Source organism: Chiloscyllium plagiosum, chromosome 31 (assembly GCF_004010195.1).
Source record: "Chiloscyllium plagiosum isolate BGI_BamShark_2017 chromosome 31, ASM401019v2, whole genome shotgun sequence".
Lineage (NCBI taxonomy): Eukaryota > Metazoa > Chordata > Chondrichthyes > Orectolobiformes > Hemiscylliidae > Chiloscyllium > Chiloscyllium plagiosum.
In genome coordinates, this window is record NC_057740.1 from 22,063,498 (window position 1) to 22,077,732 (window position 14,235).

The 14,235-nt window shown below is 42.5% G+C and overlaps 1 protein-coding gene across 18 annotated transcripts in view; it reads left to right on the forward strand.

Annotated features, from left to right (window-relative positions):
* The window catches only part of LOC122565310 (protein unc-13 homolog A), a 428,982-nt gene that overhangs the window by 132,011 nt on the left and 282,736 nt on the right, over positions 1–14,235 (forward strand). The window lies entirely within an intron of this gene.

Consider the following 14,235-nt stretch of genomic DNA (forward strand, 5'->3'; position numbering starts at 1 on the left):
TTGTGATTTGTGTAAATATGAATTCAGAGCGGCCTGGCAGACCATGATCCACTGTAACTTGGTCACTGAAGACCTCGCAAAATGTGCCACCCCAGCAGCTTTCAGCAACATCTCAAGTAGAAGCTGTGGTTCCCCCTTCTGTCGTTTCCGACAAGCCGAATAGGAAATAGTAAAGATCTTTGCAGTCTCCCATAGCATAGACGGACTACTAGCTGTGCCTGAGTTGATAGTCAAAAATTCCTGAAACCCCCTCAAAAAGTGTTCCACAAATTTGGAATCCTTGAGGAGGAAAGGATCCAACCACCAGGAAAGGAACCTAAACCCTCCCTCTTGGCCTTAACCTCCAAATATACCACTGTGTGATAGGAAATAGCTCTGTTCCCAATTTTACAACCCATAATAGAATCCAGAAGGGTTGAGGGAGCCAGAAGAAGATCAACCCTCATCTGACATTTAAGCGGGTTTGAAAATAAGGTGAAGTCCCTGCCAGTAGGGGTGAAGACATCTCCAAATGTCCAGCAGCCACAACTCCTTGCATAAGTCACATGCTTGGCTTGCGAAGAAATAGTTGGGGACCCACAAAGCATCCTATCCACTGTCAGATCCAAAAGACAAATGAAAATTCCCCCCTATAATAATGTGCCATGTTCCAAAGGCACTCAGCTTAGAGAAGGCACTAATCCAAATTTTGAGGGGATGTGCTGTAGACATTAAAGATGCCATATTCCTCCCCATGTATCAGGGCCTTAAGTATCACAAACCACCCTTGCTCGTCTTACACCTGCTCTAATAATGTGAACGGAAGATTTTTCTTGATAAGTTTTGCTACTCCCCTACTTTTAGTAGTAAAGGATGAAAAGAATACCTGGTCATAACCCTCCTGTTGTAACTTCAGGTGTTCCCCATCGTCAAGATGGGCTTCCTGCAACAGGGCAATATCAACCCTCTTAAGGTTGGAAAGTGCTTTTTTTCCTTTTAACAAGCAAATGACTTCCCTTGATGTTCCAGGTGCACCATTTAACAAGACACTTAGCCATTTCCCCTTTTAGAGACCCTTGAATCCCTGCTTGCAATGCGCCGAGCACAAATAAATGGAGACTCATAGAGTCTTAAAATTGTGTATACAAAAACTACTCTCACATAACTACAAACAACTATTGATACCAAAAAAACTACAAAGAAAGCCAACTGTAAAACCTTGAATGGGAGACTCTTCGCCCTGTCCATAGGGGCACTCTCACTCCCCATCCTGCCCTTCATAGCTCCTTCAAGCCCAGTCTGTGCCCCAGCCTTAGGCAAAAATAAATAAGTAAACAAGGAGATGATCCTTAAATCAACAAGAGAAGACAAAGTCAGGATAAGCACTCCATCCATCCCCGGCTCCATGTCAGCCCCAATTATGACTAAAAGAGAAAAAGAACATATAATTTCCCATGATAAAGTCCAGTTAAAAAATATAATAGGAACAATATATTCCAAGATTTTTTTTTTTAAAAAAGACAATTTATTAGGGAGAGAAAAAAAAGGGAAAACACAGGGAAAGAAGGAAAAGAGGACAAGCATTAACCTTATTCTTCAGATCAGTTGAACTTATTAAAAGTGTCTACAAAGTTCTTGGTTTTATCCGCTAAGTCAAACGTATAAACTGAATCCTTGCGGCTGAAATGAAACACCACCGGGAACGTCATGAAATACTGGATGCCCAGGTTCCTGAGCATCTTCTCAACTTCATTGAAGGACTTCCACTTTTGAATTACAGCTGCCGAGAAATCTTGAAAGAATGTAATTTTTGACCCTTTGTGCAGCAATGCCTGTGGATCTTTCCCCAGTGATCTGGAGGCTTCTATCACTCTTTGCTTGTCCTTGTATGTGTGGAAGTGCACTAGGACTGAGCGGGGGCGCTGTAGTGGCCCGGACCTGCGCACCGCTACCCGATAGGCCTTTTCAATCTGCAGCCAGCCGGACTGGAATTGAAGGCCCAGAAACTTCGCCAGCCAGTGTTCAAAGAAGCTGACTGGCTTCCCACCTTCTTCACCTTCTGGGAGCCCAACACTCCGTAGATTCGACGTCCAACCTCAATTTTCAAGGTTGTTGACCTGGTCTCGTGAGGCCTGCACTTGCTGTTCCAGGGCCTGAATCCATCCGGACGAGGACTTGATCGCCGCTTCCGAGGCTGTGGTTCGATCCTCCATCTCCTCCATCTGTGCCCCGAGGCCCTGGAGCTCCCATTCATGCTTTTGTAGAATGGATGCGATGGGTTGGTTCTGGGCACAGATCTCCTCGAACGCAGCCTTAACCTTCGCGGTAAGTCTTTCCATTGCCACTGCCAATTCCTGCGAGTCTGTTTGGGAGAGGCTGCTGCTGTGGCCTCTGGCGTGCCTGGTGGATTGTTCTCCCTGCTGCTGTTTGTTCGCTCCCTTTCCCTTTGGCATCCTTCCCACTCCCAAATATCAATGAATATGTGTTGCCAAGGCTTTAAATGAATAACTGTCTCAGGAAAAGCAAAAAACACCAATATGCCTTGGCTGTTAGGCATAGCCGTCCACGGCAGTTTTACTGAATCGCTGTCATCTTGCCGAGTCCTGAAACTCCTTTCTTAAGAGCACTGTGGTAGTCCTTGCACCCCAAAGACAATAGCTGTTCAACAGGCAGCTTATTACCACCTTCTCCAGGGCAATTATGGGTGGCTAATGATTTCTGTACAGTCACACAATTCATTTTTTGCTCTCTCTTTGATCTAAGGTGGTATGCATTAAATAAATTTAAATCCCTTTTAAGATATCTAATGTGTAATGAAAATACTGTCTAGCATATTTGATCATATTCTTCTGATTGTGTTTCAACCATCTGGGGTCATGTAATCATTGCTTGTTATTCACTTTGATTTCTGCAATTTTCATTAAGAAACTATTCTTTTTAAACAGGTACTTCTAAATATTATTCTGTATCCTCTATTTTCAGTTCCAATTTCCCATCTGACATTGTTTAAAAGATTTTGGCTATTTTAAAAATTATGTTGTTTTATATATGTAGCTTTCACTGTATCTCATCATGGTATGCATGCACAATATTTGGCTACCAATACCTGTTGCAATGAGGATGAAATGTACTTTCTAATTTTCAAAGTGGGGAAGCATCTGTTCATACTCTCTTTGGTCATATTACTCCATGGAGAGGGAATATGCTCCCAGTCATTTATGTAGTTAATGCAAGTTGCAAATTAATTGAATTGAGGGTTTACCTCAGAAATAATCCATGTCCATTTTTAAACTCACTGTGGATGTGGGTGTTTCTGGCTGGCCAGCATTGCCCATAAGAATGTGGTGGAGAGCTACCTTCTTGAACCACAGCAGTCCACCTGCTGTGGGTTGACCCACAATGCCATAATGGAGGGAATTCCAGGATTTTGGCCCAGTGCCAGTGAAGGAATGGCAATATATGCCAAGTCACGGTGGTGAGTGGCTTGCAGGGAAACTTGAAGGTGGTGGTGTTCTGATATATCTGCTGCCCTTGCCCTTCTAGATAGAAGTGGTCGTGGGTTTGAAAGATGCCATTTGAGGATTTCTGGTGAAAGTGCACACTGTTGCTACTGAGTATAGAGGGTGAATGTTCGTGCATATGGTGCCAATTAACTGAGAGCTTTTTATAGGATCATAGAGTCATAGAGATATACAGCATGGAAACAGACCCTTTGGTCCAATCCATCCATGCCGACCAGATATCCCAAACCAATCTAGTCCCACCTGCTAGCACCCGGCCCATATCCCTCCAAACCCTTCCTATTCATATACTCATCCAAATGCCTCTTAAATGTTGCAATTGTACCAGCATCCACCACTTCCTCTGACAGCTCATTCCATACACGTACCACCCTCTGTGTGAAAAAGTTGCCTCGTAGGTCTCTTTTATATCTTTCCCCTCTCACCCTAAACCTATGCCCTCTAGTTCTGGACTCCCCGACTTCAGGGAAAAGACTTAGCCTATTTATCTTATCCATGCCCCCCCTAATTTTGTAAACCTCCATAAGGTCAGCCCTTAGCCTCTGACGCTCCAGGGAAAACAGTCCCAGCCTGTTCAGCCTCTCCCTGTAGCTCAAATCCTCCAACCCTGGCAACATCCTTGTAAATGTTTTCTAAACCTTTTCAAGTTTCACAACGTCTTTCCGATAGGAAGGAGACCAGAATTGCATGCGATATTCCAACAGTGGCCTAACCAATGTCCTGTACAGCCACAATATGACCTCCCAATAAGTTGCACCTATCCAGACATGTGGGGAGTATTCATTACACTCCTGACTTGTGCCTTGTAGGTGGTGGATAAGCTTTGGGGAGTCAGGAGGTGAGTTACTTGCTACAGTATTCCTAGCCTCTGACCTTCTCTTGTCGCCACGTTGTTTATGAGCTGAGTCCAGTTGAGGTTCTGATCAATGATGACCCCCAGGTGTTGATAATGATGGATTCAGTGATGATAACACCATTGAATGTCAAGCGGCAATTGTTGGATTGACTCTTATTGGTGAAGGTCATAGTCTAGCATTTGTGTGGCATGAATGTTACTTGCCACTTGTCAGACCCAACCTGGATATTGTCCAGATCTTGTTGCATTTGAAAGTGAACTGTTTCAGTATTTGCTGAGACAAGATTGGTGCTGAATATTGTGCAATCATTGGTGAACATTTCCACTTTAAACCTTATGATTGGGGGAAAGTCATTGATGAAGCAGCTGAAGATGGTTGGATCTAGGACACGACTCTGAGGAACTCCTGCAGTTATGTCCTGGAGCTGAGATTACTGACCTCCCAACGACCATGACCATCTGCCTTCGTGTCAAATATGACTCCAACCACTGGAGAGTTACCTCCGGATGCCCATTGATTCCAGTTTTGCTGGGGCTCCTTCATTCTTCCCCTCACCTCTGGAATTCAGCTGTTTTGTCCATGTTTAAACCAAGGCTGTAATGATGTCAGGAAGTGAGTGACCCTGGCAGAACCCAAACTGGGCATCACTGAGCAGGTTACTGCTCTGCAGGCGCTGCTTGATAGGAGTGTTGATGATACTTTCCATCATTTTACTGATGATCGAGACTAGTCTGATGAGTAATCAGTGGGTTGGATTTGTCTTGCTTTTTATGTGCAGGACATACCTGGGCAATGATCCAGGTAGATGCCAGTGCTGTAACAGTACGGGAACAGCTTAGCTAGGGGAGCAGTAAGTTCTGGAGCTCAAGTCATAGAGATGTACAGCATGGAAATAGACCCTTCAGTCTAACTCATCCATGCTGACCAGATATCTCAACCCAATCTAGTCCCATCTGCCAGCACCTGGCTCATATCCCTCGAAACCCTTCCTATTCATATACCCATTCAGATGCCTTTTACATGTTGCAATTGTACTAACCTCCACCACTTCCTCTGACAGCCCATTCCACTCACATACTACCCTTTGTGTGAAAAAGTTGCCCCTTAGGTCTCTTTTATATCCTTCCCCTCTCACCATAAACTTATGCCCTCTCTAGTTCTGGACTCCACCCCACCCCCACCTACCCAGGGAAAAGACCTTGTCTATTTACCCTATCTACACCCCTCATGATTTTATAAACCTCTATAAGATCACCCCTCAGCCTCTGACGTTTCAGAGAAAACAGCCCTAGCCTATTTAACCTCTCCCTATAGCTCAAATCCTACAACCCTGGCAACATCCTTGTAAATCTTTTCTGAACCCTTTCAAGTTTCACAACACCGTCAGTGCTATTGTCAGAGTCCACAGCTTTTGCAGTATCCAGTGCTTCCAATCATTTCTTGATATCACGCAGAGTGAATCAAATTGGCTGAAGACTGGTATCTGTAATGCTGGGGAACACTGGAGGAGGCCGAGATGGGTCATCCACTCAACACTTCTGGTTGAAGTTTGCTACAAATGCTTCAGCCTTATATTTTGCACTGATGTGTTGGGCTCTTCCGTTATTGAGGATAGGGCCATTTGTGGAGCCTCCTCCTCCACCATTCATAACTAGATGTGGCAGAACTGCAAAGGTTAGATCTGACTTGTTTGTTTTAGAATCCCTTAGTCCTGTTTGTTACTTGTTGCTTATGCTGTTTGGCATGCAAGTAGTCCTGTTTGATGGCTTCACCAGGTTGACATTTTATCTTGGGTTATGCCTGGTGCTACTCCTGGCATGCTTTCCTGCGCTGTCCATTTGATCCAGGATTGATCCCCTGGCTTGATGTTAATGGTTGAATGGGGGATATGCCATGCCATGAGGTTACAAATTGTGCTGGAGTATTGTTCTGCTTCTACTGATGCTTCACAGTGCCTCATGGATGCCCAGTCTTGAGTTGCTAGATCTGCTCAAAGTCTGTTCCATTTTAGTAGGTGATAGTGCCACACAACACGCTGGAAGGTATTCTCAATGTGAAGGTGGGATCTCTCCACAAGCACTGCACAGTGGCCACTCTTACCAATACTGTCATGGACAGATGCATCTACAGCCAGCAGATTGGTAAGGATGAGGTCAAGTATATTTTTCCCTAATGTTGGTTCCCTCACCGCCTAACGCAGATTCAGTCGAGCAGCTGTGTCTTTCAATATCTAACCAGTTTGATCAGTAGTACTGCTACCAAGTCACCTTTGGTGGTGGACTTTGAAATCTCCCACCCAGAGTATATTTTGTGACCTCCCCATCCCCAGTGCTTCCTCTAAGAGTTGCTCAACATGGAGGAGTACTGATTCATAAGCTAAGGGAGGATATATGTGGTAATTAGCAGAAGGTTTCTTTGCCCATATGCTGATATAAATATTTATGTGATTTATGTAGAGTAAAACTAAAGCAATCTTGTCTTCAAAATTCTGTCAAAATTTTATTTTCAGTTACTGCATTTTGTTTCATAAATTAACAACTCTTGTACAGCTAAAATACTGCAGCAGTAAGCAGGATATTCATACTTCTAATTGCATCCATTTATTGATCAAGAATCTGAGTCACTGTTTGAAAGCTGATAAAATTTTACACAGTGGAGATAATCTGTCCTTGTGGAATGACCAAATGAGTTAGGTTCAAAATATTTTGAGTCGAGAGTGTGGTGCTGGAAAAGCACAGCAGGTCAGGCAGCATCCGAAAAGTAGGAAAATTGATGTTTTGGGTAAAAGCCCTTCATCAGGAAAAATATTTTGAACAAATTATGAATTACTAAATTGATAAATTATTTAATACAGATCAATAAAGAATTGTATTTATGTCTTGAACTGATACTTGAAAGGGTCAACAATCCCAGAGAGTAATGAAGGTTATAATACAAATCTCAACAGGATGTTTGGCAAAGAATAGGCTCAAACTTGGATCAAACTAAGACTAAACAATTAGAAGGCAGTCGCTTGAAATGTATACCAGCATGACATAATTCACAGAAGGAAGAATCACCTTGGCTTGAAGCTCCTCTATGATAGTATGGATCAGAATCCATATGTGGTTTCTCTCCTTTATTTTTCATATACTTAGATATTCACCATTGTACATTGATTTCAACTTCATGAACTACAATGTTTACATATTAAATCATTTTAATATTAAATCTCTCTCTAAGGGCAATAGCTTAAACTTGTGTCTCTGAATGATAGCATTGATTTGTAGATGTGTCCATTTTTAGATACCCAGTTACAGGAAGGATATTATTAAGCTGGAGAGGGTTCAGAAGAGGATGTTGCCAGGTAAGGAAGGTTTGAGTTACAAAGAAAGGCTGGACTTCTTTCACTGGAGCATAAGAGGTTGAGGTGCAACCTTACAGAAGTTTATAAAATAATGAGGGGTGTGGATAGATTTAATGATAGTTGTCATAGAGTCGTAGAGATGTACTGCACAGAGACAGGCCCTTCTGTCCAACTCGTCCGTGATGACCTGATATCCTAACTTAATCTAGTCCCATTTGCCAGCACATGGCCCATCTCCCTCTTAAACCCTTTTTATTCATATACCCATCCAATCACCTTTTAAATGCTGTAATTGTACCAGCCTCCACCGCTTTCTCTAGAAGCTCATTCTATACATGCACCAGCCTCTGTGTGAAAAAGTTGTCCATTAGCTCCCTTTTATATCTTTCCCCTCTCATCCTAAACCTATACCCTCTAGTTCTGGACTTGCACTCCAGGGAAAAGATCTTGTCTATTTATGCTATCCGTGCCCCTCAAGATTTTATAAACCTCTGTAAAATCACCCCTCAGCCTCCAACACTCCAAGGAAAACAGCCCCAGCCTATTCAGCCTCACCCTATAGCTCAAACCCTCCAACCCTGACAACGTCCTTGTCAATCTTTTCTGAACCCTTTCAAGTTTCACAACATCCTTGCAATAGGAAGGAGACCAGAATTGCATGCAATATTTCAAAAGTGGCCCATCCAATGTCCTTTACATCGCAACATGACCTCCCAACTCATATACTCAATGCTCTGACCAATAAAGGAAAGAATACCAAACGCCGTCTTCACTATCGTATCTACCTGCAACTCTACTTTCAAGGAGCTATAAACCTGCACTCCAAGGTCTCTTTGTTCAGCAACACTTCCCAGGACCTTAGCATAAAGTGTCAAAGTCCTGCTCTGATTTGTTTTTCCAATATGTAGCACCTCGCATTTATCTAAATTAACCTCCATCTGCCACTCCTCAGCTCATTGGCCCATCTGATCAAGACAATGGACAATAGACAATAGGTTCAGGAGTAGGCCATTCGGCTCTTCAGCCCAGCACCATTATTCATTATGATCATGACTGATCATCTACAAATCATTATCCTGTTCTTGCCTTATCCCCATAATCCTTGATTCCACTATCTTTAAGAGCTCTATCCATCTCTTTCATGAAAGTATCCACAGACAAGGCCTCCACTGCCTTCTGGGACAGAGCATTCCATATATCCACCACTCTCTTAGTGAAGAAGTTTCTCCTCAACTCTATTCTAAATGGCCTGTCCCTTATATTTAAACTGTGTCCTCTGGTTCTGGACTCACCCATCAGTGGAAACATGCTTCCTGCTTCCAGAGTGTCCAATCCTTTAATAATCTTATATGTTTCAATCAGATCCCCCATCCTTCTAAACTCAAGTGTATACAAGCCGAGTCGCTACAATCTTTCAACATATGATAGTCCCGCCATTCCGGGAATTGACCTTGTGAACCTACGCTGCACTCTCTCAACAGCCAGAATGTCCTTCCCCAAATTCGGAGACCAAAACTGCACATAATACCCCAGGTGCTGTCTCACCAGGGCCTGCACAGCTGCAGAAGGACCTCTTTGCTCCTATACTCAATTCCGCTTGTTATGAAGGCCAGCATGCCATTAGCTTTCTTCACCGCCTGCTGTACCTGCATGCTTGCTTTCATCGACTGATATTCAAAAACACCTAGATTTCATTGTACTTCCCCTTTACCGAGCTTGACTCCTTTTAAATAGTAATCTGCCTTCCTGCTCTTGCCACCAAAGTGGATGACCATGCATTTATCCACATTAAGCTACATCTGCCATGCATCTGTCCACTCACCTAGCCTGTCCAAGTCACTCTGTATTCTCATAACATCCTCTTCACATTTCACCCTGCCACCCAGCTTTGTGTCATCAGCAAATTTGCTAATATTACTTTTAATACCTTCATCTATATCATTAATGTATATTGTAAACAGCTGCGGTCCCAGCACTGAACCTTGTGGTATCCCGCTGGTCACTGCCTGCCATTCTGAAAGGGACCTGTTTATCACTACTCTTTGCTTCCTGTCAGACAGCCAATTTTCAATCCAAGTCCGTAATTTTACTCATTAATCTCTTATGTGGGACTTTATCAAAGGTTTTCTGAAAGTCCAGGTGCACTACAACCACTGGCTCTCCCTTGTCCATCTTCATAGTTACATCCTCAAAAAATTCCAGAAGATTAGTCAAGCATGATTTCCCCTTCGTAAATCCATGCTAACTCTGACCTATCCTGTTACTGCTATCCAAGTGAGTCGTAATTTCATCTTTTATAATTGACTCCAGCATTTTTCACACAGCCGACATCAGGCTAACCGGTCTATAATTCACTGTTTTCTCTCTCCTTCCTTTCTTGAAAAGTGGGACAACATTATCCACCCTCCAATTTGCGGGAACTGATCCTGAATCTATAGAATATTGGAAAATAATTACTAATGTGTCCACGATTTTTAGAGCCACTTCCTTAAGTACCCTGGGGTGCAAACCATCAGGTCCCGGGGACTTAGCAGCCTTCAGAAGACCTAACAGTCTATCCAACACGATTTCCTGCCTAATATAAATTTCCTCCAGTTCATCCATTACCTTAGGTCCTTCCGCCACTATTACATCTGGGAGATTGCTTTTGTCTTCCCCAGTAAAGACAGATCCAAAGTACCAGTTCGACTCTTCTGTCATTTCCTTGTTCCCCATAATAAATTCTCCCGTTTCTGTCTTCAAGGGCCCAATTTTAGTGATAACCATTTCTTTTCTTTTCACATACCTAAAAAAGCTTTTACTATCCTCCTTTATATTTTTGACCTCTTTGCCTTCGTACCTCATTTTTTTCTCCGCATATTGCCTTTTTAGTTATCCTCTTTAGCTATTTAAAAGTTTCCCAGTCCTCCGGCTTCCCACACATCTTTGCTATGTTATACTACTACTCTTTTATTTTTATACAGTCCTTAACTTCCCTCATCAGCCACGGCTGCCCCTTTCTTCCTCTTTGGAATGACCTGATCCTGCACCTTCTCCATTATATCCAGAAATACCTGCCATTGTTATTCCACTGCCATCCCTGCTAGGGTATTGAACCATTGAACTTTGGCTAGCTTCTCCCTCATAGCTCCATAATTCCCTTTGTGCAACAAGATCAATTTTGTACTCTGAGGTAACGTCCTTCGCTGTCTATGACACCTCAAATTTTGGTATCATCTGCAAACTTACTAACTATACCTCCAATATTCACATCCAAATGTTTTATATAAATGACAAAAAGCAGTGGACCCAGCACTGATTCTTGTGGCACTCCACTGGTCTTAGCCTCCAGTTTGAAAAACAGCCATCCACCAACAACCTCTGTCTTCAACCTTTGAGCCACTTCTGTATCCAAATGGCTAGTTCTCCCTGGATTCCATGAGATCTAACCTCGCTAACCAGTCTCCCATGTGGAACCTTATCGAATGCCTTACTGAAGTCCATATAAGATCACATCTAGTGCTCTTCCCTCATCAATCCTGTTTGTTACTTCTTCAAAAAACTCAATCAAGTTTGTGAGATATGATTTCCCATGCACAAAGCCATGCTGGCTATCCCTAATCAGTCCTTGCCTTTCCAAATACATGTAAATGCTATTCCTCAGGATTCCCTCAAACAAAACCTGCCCACCACCAATGTCAGGCTCACCGGTCTATAGTTCCCTGGCTTTTCCTTACCATCTTTCTTAAATAATGGAGCCACATTAGCCCACCTCTAGTCTTCCAACACCTCACCTGTGACTATCAATGATACAAAAATCTGAACAAGGGGCCCAGCAATCGCTTCCCTAACTTCCCACAGAATTCTAGGGTACATCTGATTAGATCCTGGGGATTAATCCACTAAAGCATTTCAAGACATCCAGCACTACCACCTCTTTAATATAGACATTTTTCAAGATTTCATTTATTTCCCCATATTCTATATTTTCCATGTGTTACTCCACAGTAAACACTGGTGCAAAATATTTGTTTAGTATCTCCCCCATGTCCTGCAGCTTCACATATAGGCTGCTTTGTTGATCATGAGGTTCCCTATTCTGTCCCTAGTTACCTTTTTGTCCTTAATGTATTTATAAAACCCTTTGCATTCTCCTTAACCCTGTTTGCCAAAGCTATCTCATGTCTCCTTTTTGCCCTCCTGAGTTCCCTCGTAAGTATACTCCTACTGCCTTTACTGTATACCGTTCTAACGATTTTCTTGATCTATCTTGTCTATAACTGACTGGTGCTTCCTTCTTTTTCTGAACCAAACCCTCAATTTCTCTAGTCATCCAGCATTCCCTACACCTACCAGCCTTTCCTTTCACCCTAACAGGAATATACTGTCTCTGCATTCTTGTTATCTCATTTCTGAAGGCTTCCATTTTCCAGCTGTCCCTTTACCTGTGAACATCTGCCCCCAATCAGCTTTTGAAAGTTCTTGGCTAATTCTATCAAAATTAGCCTTCCTCCAATTTAGGACTTCAACTTTTAAATCTGGTCTATCCTTTTCCATCACTATTTTAAAACTGTTGGAATTATGGTCACTGGCCCCAAAGTGCTCCCCCACTGACACCTCAGTCACCTGCCCTGCCTTATTTCTCAAGAGTAGTATCTTGAGGAGATACTTCCTCATACTGAATCAGATAATTTTCTTGTTCATAATTCACAAATTCCTCTCCATCTGAACCCTTAAGACTATGGCAATCCCAGTCTATGTTTGGAAGGTTAAAATCTCCTACCATAACCACCCTATTATTCTAATGCTGACTATTAGGGGGTCTATAGCACAATCCAAATAAGGTGATCTCACCTTCCTTATTTCTCAGTTCCACCTAAATAACTTCCCTGGATGTATTCCCAGGAATATCCTAAGTACAACAGGAATGCTATCCCTTATCAAAACCCCATGCCCCCTCCTTTCTTGCCTCCCTTTCTATTCTTCCTCTAGCATTTGTATCCTGGAGCATTAAGCTGCCAGTCCTGTCCATCAATGAGCTATGTTTCTGTAATTCTAGCAAATCTCCCTGCCAGTATATTAGTCCCCTTGCAATTCAGGTGCAATCCATCCTTTTTATACAGATCACTTCTACCCCAGAAGAGACTCCAATGATACAAAAATGTGAATCCTTTTCCCATAAACCAGCTCTTCAACCACGCATTCATCTGCTCTATCCTCCTATTCCCACCCTCACTAGCTTGTAGCATTGGGAGTAATCCAGATATTACTACCCTCGAGGACATCCTTTTTAAATTCCTGCCTAGCTTTAGGTATTCTCCCTTCAGAATCTCATCCTTTTCCCTTCCTATGTCGTTAGTTCCAATGTGTACATTGACGTCCTGTTGGTCCCTCTCCCCTCTTGAAGACATTCTGCACTCTCTCTGAGACATCCTTGATCCTATCACCAGGGAGTCAACACACCATTCTGATTTTTTGTTGCTGGCCGCTGAAATGTCTGTCTGTGCTGCTGAGTAGAGAGTCCCCTATCACAGTCGATTGCTTGGAACTCAACATGCCCCTCATTATGTTACAGCCTGTTCGTGGCTGTTCGTGCTACATTCTCCTGAGAATCCATCACCTCCTACATTTTCAAAAGCAGCATACTTGTTTGAAATGGGGATAGCCACAGAAGACTCCTGCACTATCTGCCTGCCCCTCCTTCCTTTCCTGGAGGTAACTCATCTACCTGACTGTATCTCTTTTCCCTCAGCTGGGAGACTTCAAGTCTAGCGGGCACATTTTTAAGGTGAGAGAAGAAAGATTTTAAAAAAGACATGAGGAGCAGTATTTTTTTGCACAGATGTTGGTTTGCATATGGAATGAATTTCCTGAAGAAGTCGTAGGTTTGAGTACAGTTACAATGTTTAACAGACATTTGGATAAATTCATTAATAGAAAATGAATTTGGAGCGATATGAGCCATGTGTAGGCAGGTGGAACTAGTTTAGTTTGAGATTATATTCAGCATGGACTAGTTGGACCAAAGGGTCTGTTTCTGTGCTATGTGACTATGATTTTATGATGGATGGAAATTAAATGGCTTTGGTGAAGAAATGGTTTCTTTTTGATTGTCAGAAAGCACACATTTCTTTGTGAATTTTATTTGCATTAAGTTTTGGCTCATTCTTTTCCTCACTGTAGAGCTTACTTTAGATAATTGGCCTATGTTAGTTTCATGTTTGCTTCACATTTACTGACATAAGCTGTATGTATTTTGATTTTCAATTGACCTTTTGTAAGGTTCTGCAAAGTAGACTCCTGCTAAGACCAGAACAAGAAAAGACAATTATCAGAATGGATAGCAAGCTGGCAACAAGGCAGAAATAGAATGTTGAGGTTAAAATTAGTTATGTAAACAAGCCAAAGATGCAGAGTGATGTTCGACAAGGATTGATCCAGGGAACACTGCTGTTTTTTATTTACGTAAAGGCTTTGGACTCTGAAATCAGAAGTAGAAATTCGGAATTTACGTTTGATCAAAGATACATGGCAGTAACTCACAAAGGCTTTG